Source organism: Carettochelys insculpta, chromosome 1, assembly GCF_033958435.1.
Source record: "Carettochelys insculpta isolate YL-2023 chromosome 1, ASM3395843v1, whole genome shotgun sequence".
Classification (NCBI taxonomy): Eukaryota; Metazoa; Chordata; order Testudines; family Carettochelyidae; genus Carettochelys; species Carettochelys insculpta.
In genome coordinates, this window is record NC_134137.1 from 119,985,953 (window position 1) to 119,999,663 (window position 13,711).

Here is a 13,711-nt window from a genome sequence, read left to right on the forward strand (position 1 = left end):
GTCCATAGCAAATTCAATGATACATCTGAATCAGAATAAAAGCTGCAGCAAATATCTGTATATGATTTTAGGGTTATAATATGATTTTTTGAAAATTGCTTTTTTAAAGCTTTCTGAAAATTTAAATATTTAGAACTAAGTAGGAGCATATTATAATTTGATATGTGGTTGAATTGAGGTCCAGAAGAACTTCCATGGGCAATTGTTTGCATTTCTTCATAAACATAATTGAATATATCTCAGCATATGCCTCCAAATAACAAATCTGTTGGTTATCTTGAAAGTGAAAATAAATATGTGCTTCCTCCTTTGAAATCTCTTCTTTGTTAGCTATCCATAGGCAGTTGACAGATTGGAAAACAAGGAAGTGAAAAATTTGTAACAAAAGTGTACTAGTGGGTTGATGTTACAGAAATTTAAAAGTATCTTTCCTCACAAATATTGAAATATCAAGGATTTATTTTCTTAATGTTAACGATACCCTCGTTCTCAATGAATGAACAGTATCTTTCATTATTGCATATTTTTATTTTTAATCTGATAATAGAAAATAATTGTCAAGATGGCTGACAGTTTTCCAATGAGGATATTGAATGTCAAATATGAAACATACAGCTGAGCTGCCTCCAATGTTGTTGGTTGTGGGAGTGTTAGTTTAATAAAAAGGCATTTTAAGGTAAAGATCTTAATAAGATATACACAGAACATTCCATTATAAGAAAAGGCCCTTGTACCCATTATTGTCTATGTATATTGATTCTCGTGTGCCTGTTTCCACCAGTTCTTTATCATTTCTCTGTTTGGAACCATTTGTCTCTTTCTGATTCATGGGGGGGGAGGGTGGGCGATTTATTTCTACTGCCTCACTTAATTTAGTGTGGGGTTTTGTAAAACACACAGCTCGTGACTTATTTTTCTATGCAGGAAAAAAAAAATATTAGCTTAAATAATTGCCACACTAAAAATGTGCCTTTCAGTTGCCAGCTGTACTTTGTCTAGGGTCTGACCAACTGTAAAGCATACCGCCAATCGGCAATGCCCAATGTGTATCGGTATAGGCAACAGACTTCTGACTGATTTGGGAGGTTATTCTTCCTGCACTTAATTATGAATCTGTCAGCTGGGCGGTGAGCAGCCTGAGTGCACTGACAAGCCCATATTCCAACCACCCAGCTGTGTGCACACTCACCTACAAGAAGGCAAGTAGCTCCTAGCCTTAGTTTCTTACACTGTGGCAGTCATTGACTTGAGTTGCTCATCATTATTTATGCAAATATATCCATTTTCTAAAAATGGGGTGAGATGTTCGAAAGAATAACAGCTTGATGGTTATAATGGTTTAGCTGTACTTCTGCACTCTTTCTCTTAGTTTCTAAACTGCCAGTCACTGCAGTATCTAACAATAATCTTAGTGCGCACGCACGCACGCACACAAAAAGCCCTGCATCCTCTTTTGCCTTCCTTGTGATGTGCATTTGTAGGTAGCCCTACTTCAGTTATTGAAGACATTTTTTTTCACCCCCTTTTTATTTTTCCCCCTTTTTAGATTGATTTATTGAAATCTTCTCAAAGGCTTTGTTGGCCACCACCTTGCTTTACTTTGTGCCCCTTGAGTAGAGGGAGCTGCTCACATGATTTCAACTACTAGATCTGTTCACAGATTAATTATTTAAAAAAAAAAACCCACTTCCTCGTTGCAGAGTTAGGGCATGGCACGCTGCTCTGCAACCTTTTCAGGAAGTCGAGTTCAGCAAAACTCAAACTTCTGTGAACCAGGAGCTCCAGAATTACAGGGCATGCCCACACTAATGTTGTTCTGGCCCCCAGAGCTGGAAGTAGTCACTGGGAGTTTATCTGTGTCCACTCCAGCTGCATGTGTATTGAATGATGGAGGGGTTAGCTGGAAGAGCCATAACTGTGATTTGAGGCAGTGGAGCAGGGGCTGTGAGGGCCTCTATCTAATCCCCTATGTGGAAAGAGATGGAAGTGTACTGAGTGATCCATTGTACCTTATTTCAGCCCTGCATTGTGTAGGTTGTCAGTAGACCAGCACAGGGGTCATCTTCCCCTGGGGATTTCAGCAGTGAGGTGGGAGATGTGTGTCTGTGGGTATAACATGGCTGTTGACCAGAGCAGGGGGAGGGAACAGTTGCCCCTGGGCCTTGAATTTCAAAGGAGACCAGAGCTCTGGCCACCACAGCTGCTACTTTGGCAGTGGCGGAGGCTGAAGCTACAGGCCCCTTTGAACCGCTGCCCAAGGGAGTCAGGTCTCACCTTGTTCCAGGCCGTGCAGCATCTTTCATTGCTGCTGGGGTTAAATGAAAGGTAAGTGAAAGTATAGTGTTAAGGGGCATCGCGTCTCAAAGGGTGAGTGAGATGTAAAACTTTGCAGGAGGTGTCGTTTCCAGCCTGGTCCGACAGATGCGTGCTGTCTTTGGTTGAAGCGGCATGTAGCTGCAGCAGTGCGTGTGGCAGGATTGGCTAGCCACCCCAAGTACTGTCCCACGCTGGACTCTAGGAATTCACTCAGTCAGCTATCTCATCTAGCTGTTCCACACGACATCAGTTCCACTTCTGTGTTAGCAAGTGAGCTTTATCAAACCCAGTGTATGTACATCTATCCAAGCTGAAAGCCAGGAGGGGCAGTCACCAGGTGTGAGGAGTGTCTGACAGAAGAGAGCTGCAGGAAGAGGTGATTGTCTTTCTGGCATCTGGGATTGCGAGGACTTCATCAACAGGATAACGTCATATGGAGACATCTGGGATGGAGGACATCAGCTGATAACTACAGCAGCACCACAGGAGGAAGAGCCGTCTGCTTTGCAAACAGGAAACTGGCTGCTCGTCACCTCAAGCAATAGATGGGAAGAAAAGAGACCAAATGCTGATGTTGGGTGACTTTTGAGAGGAATGGAGACCTCCATCTGCCAACCTGATGTCCTAGAAAGTGCTGTGCATGTCTGGAGCCTGTGTCCAAGACGTTAGGTTGTCGTGGCCCATCCATCCATATGATTACAGCTCCATGATGCTCACCCAGCTGGGCACTAATGATCAGGGCTGGTCTGAGGGGGATGCAGGGCCTGGATCAAATCCCACCCAGCGCCCCAGGTACAGGGCCACTCCCTCTTCTCAGGCCCTGCCCCTGTCCTGCCTCTGCTTCACCCCCACTCCACCCTTCCCCCAGCCACAGCTCCTGCTCCACCCTGCCCCTTCCCACTTCTGCTCTGCCCTCTTTCCCAAAGCCCCCCTCCTGAGCAATGGGAGAGGTGGGGGAGGGGAAGGGGAAGGGGCAAGAATAGGGGTTGGCAGCCTTCCCGCGCTCACCACAGCAGCAGGAGCTGAAGTGACCTGGCTGCTCTGCTCCGATGCTCTTTTCCAGCCCATTGCGCTCTACTTCACTGCAACAGTGGGAAGTGGAGCACCCTGTGGCTGGAATGTGCTGCTTATGGCTGCCCTGGTGAAGCGACGCACAGGAGGCTGGGAGAAGGGACAGATGTGTCAGGGTGGGCTGCTGGGTCGCTCAGACTGCTGCTGCAATAGTAGTGGGGGATAGGAAGGTGGTAACCCCTGCTGCCATTCCATGCCCACACCCCACAAGTAAACCCCTGGGCTGGCCAGAGCCCCATCGATAGGATAGTTGAGGCAACCACCACAGGGATTCCTAAAGCATGAGGCCTGGGACGTCCACCATGAACCATCCTATGGATGGGACGATGCTGATAATAATACTGCCAAGTATGACCCTGGACAGGCCAGCAGTGACTACTGGTCTCTGGCTCAAGAAGGAAGGGGTTGGGGTTGGGCCTCCTGACAGTTGGGGCAACTGCCCAGGAGCCCAGCAATTCAAAAAGGTCTGGGGCTCCCAGCTACTGCAGCAGCAGTGGCTGCCAGAGCCCTGGGTCCTTGAAATCACTGCTAGGGTCCCAGGCAATGTTTTTAGAGCTGGCTACCTCTGCCTCTTCCAGGAGCGCAGAGTTGTGCTCACCCACACCTTGTCTGGGGTCCGGGCTTTCTGTGAGGGTGCAAGTTATGTTCTCATCCAGACCCCTGACTGACAATCAGGGTCTAGAGAAGGTTATGCTCATCTTGGAGATGAATGCAGGGCTACAAAGCTGATGTCTATGGTAGGGTTTCATATTCCTCCACCTTGGAATGCTGTTCCAGAAAGAAGGCCTGCTGGGAAGATATGAGGTTCACAAGACCAAGAGAGAAAAGATCATCTTTATAGACACGTGAACCAATTGCATGGGGCTGGACAGAGTTCAACTTGGGCAAGTGACAAAAGCTCACAGGTAAATATAAAAGGCTTCCTTGATAGTGTTCTGGTGCTAGAGAATAAGCATATCAGATAGGTGAGAATATGTGTAGGAAAGCTTATTCAGGCCCTGGGCAAAAAGCCATAAATTGCACAGGCTACATTAAAGGCATCAGTTAGCTTAAGCTGTCCAGCCAAAGAGAGCTAAAATAGGAGGAGTTCAGAATGGGACATGTGACATCAGTGAGATGAAATGGAGACCAAGAATTGTATTGCTGCTGAGTCAGACTGATGGCTTTCTGTACAAGATTTTCAGGTATCTGAACCAATGCATTTAACTGCTTCATAGAATTTGTCTGGCAAGTGTAGTTTTTATTTTGTATTAAGTTCATTATTTTTTCATATCACATGCTATTAAGTGCCAATTAAGTCAGTTTTTAGTTTAGACAACTTGAATACTGTTAAGTGGGTCAGGATATTAGTGGGTCTCTTGGACAGCGACTGAACTTAGACTTTGAGAAAGGCGGACTTATCAGTGAGTACAAAGTCAGGGATAAAAGGTTTTGTGGTATCTTTCCAACCCCAAAACATGTTCTGTGGAGGCAGGCATTAGTGAGGGAGAGTATGGAAAGACCCAGATAACCTGAATAAGCCATATAACCTATGCTAGAAGGTAATATTTCCAAGGTGTAGGGAGGGAGTGATAGAACACTTACTGGGATAGTTACACAATAACCTTTAATGTAAGAGTAACCACTTCTGAGGATTGTGGTCTTTAGCTCTGCTGTCAATAGCCTGATTTCCTATTTGAAGTTGTACCTTGAGTAAAATAGCTTTTGGCAAATGCAAAAATAAAACATGCTTAGATGACTGGTGCTACTAACCAGCATTGTTGCTCTAGAACCGATAAGCTCACTCACCTGTTAAGCTTTGGGCTTTCACTGTGCTCCATTCACGCCACAGTCACTATAGCTGCAGCACTTATAGGAAGCTCTGCTTCCATACCTGTGACTGAAGATGCAAAAGGTGCCTCTTCATTTCTCATCTACCTCTCAGCAGAAACCAGCAGTTTTTGTCCTATTATACTCTCCCACGCCCCAAAACTGTCTGCATCTTGAATAATTTAAAGGGTGGATTATTTACTATAGAAATTAGAGAGAAAATCAAATGATACTAAAATTAAGCAGGGTATTAAACTTGTCTGCTTCTAGAAATAGCACTAAAGTGAAATTCTTAGCATTTGAAAACATTAACTACTTAGAGCATGTCTGTAAACAGCCCTGTCTGACTTCTGCAGTAGGCGAAGTCCCTTATTTTGATTAGTATCCTATCCCAGCCTGTCTGACGTCTGTCCGCATAATATAATCCTTTAACCCGTGCCACACCTCTCTTTCACTGGCTGCTTTTCAAATCCAGTTTCAAACCCCATTTTGGGTGGTGTAATGCTCTTGCAAAACCTGTTTGGTGAGTGACTCCTGTCTTGCCCTCCTTTCATAGTACTGATGCTGTATTCGGTGCTATGGTGCCTGAACACCCTGCTACTATGGTGAGAAGTTATGCCAAGCATAAGGGTTTTGCGTATTGTCAGGAGGACAACAAATTTTAGTGACCATTCATAGTGCTCACATGAGAATTTCATAGCTGTGGTATAGCCCTTGCGCTTCCATTGACCTTGTTGTTGTCATAGTTATTTCTCTCCTAACTCTCAAAGCTTCTGCACCAGGAACCTGGCCAAGCATTTTCTGTTTAATGAATGTCATTGTTGAGATTAGCACACATACTTTTCTGTCTTGCTATTTAAAATCTTGACCCTCTTTTTCCATTTTCCTTTGGAAAAATGATGTATTTCCATTATTTCAGTCTGTTCCATCCTTTGTTTTGTACCTCCTCTTTCAACTTTAGACGTGTCACATCAGAAACTTGCATGTGACTGTTCAGAGGCAACAGCAGCTCATGTTTAACATGTGGCAGGGCAAGTTTTAGGGCTATGGGTGTGTGCTGAGCTTAGCTCAGGAGTTCTGGTAGCAGAGCAGGCATTCGCTTTGGTTTCACAGAGTAGGTCTGTACTGCAAATGAAGACTGATGGCTGGTCTTTGTCAGCTGACTTGTATTCATGGGGCTTGAGCTACTGTGCTGCAAAACTACATGTTGGGGGTTAGGCTCTGGAATCCACCTCCTCTTCAGGTCCCCAGAGTTTGGCTCCAGCCCAACCCTGGACCTTTACACCATGGTTTTATAGCCTCACTGCCTGAAACCTGCAAGTTGTAGTCTGCTGACATGAACCAGCCGTAGTTGTTTAACTGCAGTGTAGACATAGCCAGAGATCTGTGAAAGCCTGACAAAGAGGTGGGTAAAGGCACCTCTCATAGTATGTTGTCCCTATTCCCTGTTCAGAGCAGCTACCTGCCCAGCTCCAAGCTCTTCACCACAGCTGTTGCTTTTACACATATAGGCTAATTTTTGAGGCCAAAGAAGAGCACCATTCTTTTCACTTTAGGAAACTGGTAATGCTTACCAATTTCTATGTTAAATTTGTATAATGCACTTTGCAGATTTCCAATTTATTGTATCAGTGAGATCCTTTCCTGTCCTGAAGAACTGACTGGGGGGGGAACAAACTTTTCCACATTCTCTCCCTCCAATCTGGTGTCTAATTTGGTCACAAAAACGATTACTTTTGGTTTAGTTTGATGTATTTAACTTCCATTTCTTTGTTTGTGAGTAGGTTAGGAGAAGGTGCTGCTTTAGCACTGAATTGAATAAATGTTCCATCTCCCACTGGCGATTTCTTTTTTTCAAGACCCTGAAAAATTGTTCCTAAGGATTTATGTGAACTTTGTTGTATAACAGAATTAATTTAATCCTAGCTGCTAAGGTATATGTAGCTCCATGTGTCGTGTATTGTGCAAGTTACTTAATTAACTAATGTGCACATTTAATTAAATATGACTGTGATCATAAACATCGGTGCTGGAAACACCATGGATGTAATGGCACTGAGAATAGAGTTCCCTCACAGGGTTTCTCCTAAGTGATAGAAGCTGATGTGGTGAGGCAGGACCTTTTATTCCTTGTCTCTTCCACTGCCTTCCCCCTGCAAGTTCAGGCAAGGATTTGTGGAGAGCCAGAAGGATCTTGGGGGAGAAATAGCAGTACTGAGGGGAGCCTGATGCAGGGGAAGCATGTGTGGCTGCTGAATTACTTCCACAAGTAATCCCCTCATCACCACCCACACTGGGACACTGATCCTGCCATCATCATCTCTCTCCTGTCCATGTGGATAGGAAAGGCAGGGGGGATGCAGTACAGCGGAGGCAGAGCATCTCTGAATTTGAGTGCCACATCAATCCCTGTGGGTGACCGGGCAAGACTGCAGCTCAAAACCTGCAACCAGCTGAGTATGTAACATGCGTCATGTGCTGCAGGAATAGGTGTCATTTGAACAACAGGTGCATGATGCTTGGCAGGTCTGTTTAAATTGTTCCTATGAAGTTTATTAGGGACAAACCTAGAACTCATGCAAAACATGCTCATGGGAGTGTGGGGAAGGATAGAGACAATCCTTACTCACGGAAACAGAGCAGCCATGGAGGAATGTCATAGAGAGTGCTTCAGGTGCATAGCAGGAATAGCCTCTGCGGGGAAGGGGGTGGGGTTGGGGGGTCCATCAGGATATGTTTGCACCACAATTTAAGCCCCAGGTTCAAATTCAGGCTCAAGCCTAACCATCCCTTCCCTCTACACACAAATTGTGCCAAGCTTGAGCCACCTATTGGGATGCAGGTTCCAAGCCCATGTGATCTGAACCCCAGGACTCAAGCCTTATTGCTTTGCAATATAGACGCTGTTCCACTGGATGCAGGTTCTGGAAGGCTGCCAAAATTATCCCACAATCCCATGGGCCAACTTTCCACAAAACTTGACTGTCTAGAAGACAGTCAGATTTTTTTTTCCCACACTACACCTCTAACACAAAGCTAGAGTGGCAGTAGAAAGCCTGAGATATGGTGGGACTCAGAAGTGCATAAGGCTATGTAGATGTTGGAGCCCCATGTTGAGACCTGGGTTTCAACAATTCCTGACTTGGGGTTACAAATAAGCCTAGACGCTTAAGCCCTAGGTTTACAAATATAGGGTCTGTTATGTTCTACTAGCTCAGGGCTCATATAGAGGTGCCTTTGGGGGCCTCACGCAAATGTGAGGACAAGAAGAGTCCCAGGTCTACCCACTTCCAGCCACAGGTGGGCTGCTGCAGGAAGCTTGTGCAGAGCAGGGTTGTGCTTCACATTTAAGAGAATGCAGTCCCCTGTCATGGATCTTCCCTGGGTAGTTTTCCACCAATCCAAAGTTAGAGGGGGAGGGAGATAGATTTTTCCTTTAGTGCGGGAAAACACTTTGCGTAATGAATCCAAAAGGAAAAAGTAGTTTAAAAGGTGAGGGGTCCCTTTCTGACAGCATTACTGCTGAAAAAGAAGTCTGTGAATGTGATCGTTAAATGTATGAATTTCTAATTAAAATAGCCTTAACTCTGGGCACCACTAAAAAGGTAGTGATGAAAGATTTGTTCTCAGGATAAAATCCTATTTGTAACAAATGACAAATAGCCCAGAGTGATTTTTTTTTTTTTTAAATCTTAATTTACATTTCATTCTTTTACTAGCTGTTAGTTTGTGTCTTGTAGTGTGTGCAGACTGTAAACTAGGCTGACCTGTTCTAATTATTTTTGCTCTGATTCTGTCAATGCTAGAGAATATGGTCATTGCCAGCATGGTTTCAACCGCATGCTGTTGTTTCACCGTGTGTCCGCATGCTGGTGTGTGCATTTGACTGAAGAGGAAGGAAGTGGTAGGGAGCAAGTGACTGAATTCATGGAAGTAGTACTAATAAAAGATAATTGTTCTAAAATTAAACATGCATATGGTATGTCAGAGTGCTGGGACTAATCTTCCCTGAGGCATAAGCTTTATTTTGTTCTGTCCCTCTCCCCTCAAAAGGAGTTATGTAGGAGGTGGGGGGCCATAAATGTCCATCTCTCTCACACCAGCCAGTGGAGTTAATTACCATGGAGAAGAGTGCTCACTACTTCCTTTTAAAAGGTTGCATAGCAGGCATGAGCTACAGGCTGGGGAGAGTTGTGAGGCATTGGTGGAAAAACTTAATTCACAAATGCTTTATTTTTATTGTCAAAAAAATTCCAAATTAACATATTTTATTTTAGACCTGCTGTAATTATGACCTGACTGCAGATCAGAGCATACCTAGCACCATCCAACTCTCAAATAAATCTTTAGTATAGAAAATGCTAATTCACATCTTTCTTATTTTTTACTTTTTGCTGCCATGACTGTCCACAATGAATTTATGTCCTGAGAGGCCAAGTTCATATTTGATCAACAATTAAAACATCCACAATTTTCAGGCAAAATAAGACCAAAAAAAATAGTGGTGTCCATCCACGTGGGGTAGGTCTTTCATAGTTACTCATTGGCGATGCAACTCTAATCCCACAGAAGTTACTGGGAATTTCATCCTTGAGCTCATTGAGAGCAGTGCTACACAAAGGCTGAGCACTTTGAAAATCCCATGCAATGTTTAATAGCATGTTGTACATTGTGTGTCATTTTCTCAGCAATACTGGCTTATTGCAGAGTGCGGGCCTCTTCAGAACATTGAGTACAAAGACTTTGTGTGCGCATGCGGGGTACTTTGTGGATGAGCCATACTTTACAGGAAGGAAATCAAAATCTGAGACACAACAAAATGTGAAAACATCAGACAAAGATGTAGAGTCTGCTAACCGAAAACAGTCATTGCGTGATTTTGCATAGTATGGTGATTGTGGTTTTAGCATTAGTTTGTGTGGTGGTTGGAGATGAGAGGCTTCCTGAATGGAGTGGGTTTTAGATGGCATTTGAAAGACGAGAGAGATTAAGTGACACATGGGACAAAAGAGGTATAGAAATTGCAGTGGGCTACCAGAGATTAAATATAGTACCTGTGGAAGGATGACCCAAAGGAACAATAAAAAAAAAAAAAATGACTTCGTATGTGTGAGTATCAAAATATAGGTGGGGAAGTAGCTAAAATAGTCCCACTTCCACTGTTGGGAAATAAGGACACCTCTGTCTAGTAGCACAGGATGGAGGGTTGGGAGAATGATAAAGAATTTGTGTTAATAAATTGTTCTGCGGGCTACCACAAAGCCAGGTCTGTGCTACTGAGTCAATTGATCTAAGCTATCAGTATCCAGTAGGACTTCAAAGCTTGTCACGCTTTTGGTTGTTGTCTTTCCATATTGGCCACATTATTGAAAACATTATTAAATAATATTAGAAAAATAAATACCTTCTGACCTTTGAATTCACATGAAATTGTGAGATGGCGTAATAATCACAGACACAAGTACTGCACCACAACCTCCCTCCTAAGTTCTTACTTGACAAATGCTTGGGCCCCTTCAGCAGCATTCCTTGCACAGATTCCAATCCAAGACATTTACATGGTGGCAACTAGGTTGTCAGTGCATACCTTAGCATCTCACTGTTCATGTCTGTCTCACAACCCACTCTCCTACAGCTGGGTTTGTCCCAAGAAAGCTCATCACTTAATACATTAGTTTGGTCATCTTTAAAATGCTACAGGACTGTTTGTTTCTTGTTTTGTGAAGATACAGACTAACACAACTACCTCTCTGTGACTCTTTACGTCTGTTGGAGTTGGTCAGCGAGAAGGAACTGAGAGGGGATGTGGTTGTTGGCACACTCTTTCCTGGTGCATAAGCGTATAGCATTGGGCGGTAGTAGAGCTAGCCCAACAGAAGCCACTGACAGAAACATCTTCACACGCACCAAATGTGGGGTGGATGTGAGCAACACATCTCGAAGAACAGCAGTTACGGTAGCTTAGTAACAGGTTTTTTTTATTGTTCAGATTTAAATTGAAGCCACCTGCTTAGATCCTTCCTAAATTAGAAGTTCTGTCCTTTGCTCATATCTACACATCTTTTTGTGGTGATTCTTGAAAAATATAAAAAAGTGACATGCACAATTATTTCAATTTTTAAAAACTCAAAATCATATACCATGATTGTGCTAATATTGAAGATACCAAAATCATTATGAAATCATCTTCTTTTGTGTTTACTTCACAAGTAACTTATTGTACAGACATTGATATCTACCATGAATTTGCTTTTCTTGTTTTTAAGTGTTTAAATAAGAACTATTGTGTACTACTCATGTGCAGAATCTCTGTTGGGTCCAAAATACTATTGCTTACAAATATGAAACACTATCTCCAAGAGATTGAGGAGAAAAAGCTCAGACCTTGCTTTCTCTCAGCAAATGTTTGAATCTGGATTCCAAAGTAAATGTCTACATTTTGCATGTTGAGGTCCAGAGTTCTAGTTTGGATCAGCCTTTCTAATTTAAAAGAAAAAAAAACCATTGAGTGTACATAACCTCTTCCATGTGATTACCTTATAGCACTTCTAATCATTTACGAATTAATAGGACAGTAATTCACAACTTATGTATGTTTATTCTTAGTTGGGCATTGTGGCTGTTATGTGCAGTGGAGCAGTGTATCAATTGTCTTAGAATATTAATATGATAACCAGTTTTATGCAATTTCAAACAGTGGCATTGTTTACCTTTTAGTCAGATAGAAATGGCATGTATATTTGTATTAATTGTCTTGTTTTAAAAAAAGTAACACTTTTGCAAGTACAGTTCTGTCAAGCTGTACTAATTTACATATGCTTTAGTTCAACCAGAAGCTGTTGGTTTAATATAGAAATTACAGGGTAAAATTCTATAACCTGTGTTATGCAGAAGGTCAGACTAGAAGATCATAATGGCTCCTTCTGGCCTTGGCATTTATGAAAAGCCTCAATTATTTATGAAGGCTGGGGAATAGCGAAGAGCTAACATCATATACATCAGACATGTGGCTGTTTAACAGCAAGGCATAAATTAAAGGGGTTTTGTCTTTGCAGGTTTAATAGATTTTTGTCATTGAGTTTCCTAGGATAAATGCTGTTCTGATGTACTCTACTACAGAGGGCTCACTTTAGAAGAGAAAGAGAAACTTGTTCAAATGACCCTTTAGTAGAAGGGTGGGGGAGGGGCTAGAGAGCCAATGGGTTCTTCACAAAAAGGCCTTTGTATGGAGATTGCTACAGTATATTTTTTGAAAGATGAACAGACACTTTTTAAAGCAATGTTTGAGGAATATTTCAAGTTATAAACCAGCAGATTTATGTGAAGGGATTTCTTTTTTCTACTCTAGAGTTATTGTCTTGAGAATTCTTATTTGAACAATGTTTCAGTTCTGTTCCTGTTTCTTAACTTTATTTTTGCTTTCATTGTATAGGAGAAATAGCCTGTTGAACTGCACGAGTAAAAAAGGCTAAATTAATAAAATATTATTACAGGTGTTTGTAAGGGGCTGGATACTGAGGAAGGACGTCTGTTCACAGCATTTGTCTTCATTGTTTTAGAGGTTCATTGGTTTTCTATAGATGTTGAACAATTGCCAAGTATTTTCTAAACCTTTGTTTCCAGAAAATTGAAAAAAATCTGAAGAGCTTTTTTGTGTCTTCTGAAGGAGTTTGGCTGCCATGCTTAGAATTGCTCTGTAAATGACTAGCTGGTAAATGTTTTGTTTCAACAACATGCATATAAATAATTTGAATACTTTTTCTTTTTCCCTGCACATCACTCTAAGTAAACAAGTTATAATTTTATTAACTTATTCATGGAGAAAGTGAAACAGCCACACAGCTAATGTCCAAAAGTTGCTCTCCTTCTCTGTGTGTGCACAAAGTCCTGAATTCAGGTGGATCATAATGGTAGTGCTCCATATGTGAGGCTGGCTGCATACACAGACTTGATGTGTTCCATAAGCTTGGGACATAGTGACAACTTTTTCCAGTGCAGTCTGATGGGGGGAGGAGGATGTGACTAATGGGCTGACCATTACATAGATCCACTGGCTGAAAAGCTACATGCCGTTGAATCATAATGGCTTTTCAAAGAGTGTGTGCTGTTCTGGAGTCAGCAGAAAGTGGCAGTGCTGGTTCTCTGAATCCCAGGAAGGACTGACTTGAAATCACTAGGTGAAAAGCCTCAATTTAAACCATCACTTTTAATCTACTTTTCTATTTTTACTTTATCTTCTAAAGAAAGGTGAATTCTGGCTGGTATAACCATTGGCTGGCTGATATAACCATTAGAACATGTTGGTAGACAGATAAATATCTTTGCAGTAGATTCAGTAAATCTTCTTGATATCTTGGAGGTTAAAACACTTAACCTGTATAATTGTTTAATGGTACATTTTAACTGTGTTTGAAAATCGTGAATGATATATTGTTTTGCTACTAGATAATTAACCTTTTTGCTGATTGTTTGTGTCAAGCTGCATGAGGAAGTAACGGGAATTTAATTAAATGTG

General features: G+C 42.3%; 1 protein-coding gene across 3 annotated transcripts in view; it reads left to right on the top strand.

Annotated features, from left to right (window-relative positions):
• The window catches only part of MCF2L (MCF.2 cell line derived transforming sequence like), a 216,286-nt gene that overhangs the window by 18,647 nt on the left and 183,928 nt on the right, over positions 1-13,711 (top strand). The gene's annotated exons all lie outside the window — the stretch shown is intronic.